The following is a 1,624-nucleotide window of genomic DNA, read 5'->3' as shown; positions in this document are numbered from 1 at the left end:
CTCTCTAAATAAATAAATAAACTTAAAAATAACTACACATGTATACATACATGCATAGAAAAAGATCCATAGACACATATACTAAGATGTTAACTTTGATGGTGATCCCTGAATGTAAGATTATGATGTTTTTATTTGCCTAAAAATAATGGAAGACAAAGAGACAAAAATGAAAACTGAGAATCCAGGCAGGAAACTGTTGCACATGAGAGATAATGGTCACTTTTGAAGGCTGGTTACACTGGAGTTGATAAGAAGTTGATACATTGGAGATATAATTTGGGGGCAGTGGGGTTAGGACTTACTGATGAATTGACTGTTCTAGAGGAGGTAAAAAGTAAAAAATGACTCAGGTTTGGCTTGAGAAATGGATAGAAGTGGTGACGTTTTCAAAGATGAGGGAAAAACAGGTCTGGTTTGAGTGCCTTTCTTAGAGGAAGGTTAACAGGTGACTAGGTACCCTGTGATAGGTCATCTGTAAGGAGAGGTGCCATTCTGAATTCCTATTCTACTTGGATGAGTTCCATTCAGTCCCCAGTGTTCTGTTCAGGCCAAACTTTGTTAAGAAGAGGCTGAAAGTATGAGGACATGTCTTAAAAAGTCACTGAGATGCTCTGTGGAATAATGGTTGACTTCGTAAGCCTTTACATTTTAGAGAGTGCCAACACTTGAGATTGTCCAGTGAAATGCAATGCAACTACTTACCACAGATAAAAATTAGACTATTAAAAAACAGAGGGGTAAAAATTACTGTATCGCAAAAGTGAAATCAGACATTTTGGAGGAAAATTGTCAAAACAAATAATCATTGGTCAGAAGAAGGTTTTTAAGCCTGCAATCAATTACCTGAAATCCCCAATTAATCTAAACTCATCTGTGTGATCACAATTTTATGGAAATAATTTACAACTTTTCAGGATTGCCTAGAAGACTTCACTCTCCATGCTGAAGCTAAATAAAGCAATGTGGCTTTTTGTTAATTGTAGAAAGAAAATGTTAGGTTAGTTGTGAAGGAAAATTTCCTAAATAGTAAGTCAGGACTAGAATAGATGACTCTTTGAAGCATTTTTACCCATTGAGACTATTTCCTAATTTATGATTTTATGGCCAAGCATTTAAAGCAAAATGATCAGATTCTTGAAAGGCAACTCCATCCAGTGTATTTTTTTTAACCTGGCCCACAACCAATCTAACCAGATGCATCACAGCTGAATCAATCCAGATGGTTCTTTGAAACAGCCAAACTGAACATTTCAGACGTGCCACAAATTTGGATACTGCATACTTCAGACCCTTCACTAAATAGGAAATCTGAGAGGCCAATTACAGAAACTCGGAGACCACAAGAATTAAAAGGGTAGGGGTAAAATGTCAAGTGATGAACAAGTGTGGGTTTTAAGAGAAAAAAAAAGTAAGCCTTCGGTTGAATTCAGGACTTTCACATAGTTCCTTCATTAATGTTCATCCAGTTTTTAAATTCATATTAGAAGAATTTACATTGTCTGAATAACAAAATCTCTCAGGATACATATTTTCAGTGTTCTTATTTAAGAAGCAATTTCCCAATGCAAAGAAGAAAGTGTAGAACATGCTTGGTTGTCTTAACAGCCTATAAGAAATATTT

The sequence above is a fragment of the Prionailurus bengalensis genome, chromosome A1 (assembly GCF_016509475.1).
Source record: "Prionailurus bengalensis isolate Pbe53 chromosome A1, Fcat_Pben_1.1_paternal_pri, whole genome shotgun sequence".
Lineage (NCBI taxonomy): Eukaryota > Metazoa > Chordata > Mammalia > Carnivora > Felidae > Prionailurus > Prionailurus bengalensis.
Note: the sequence above shows the minus strand (reverse complement) of the source record.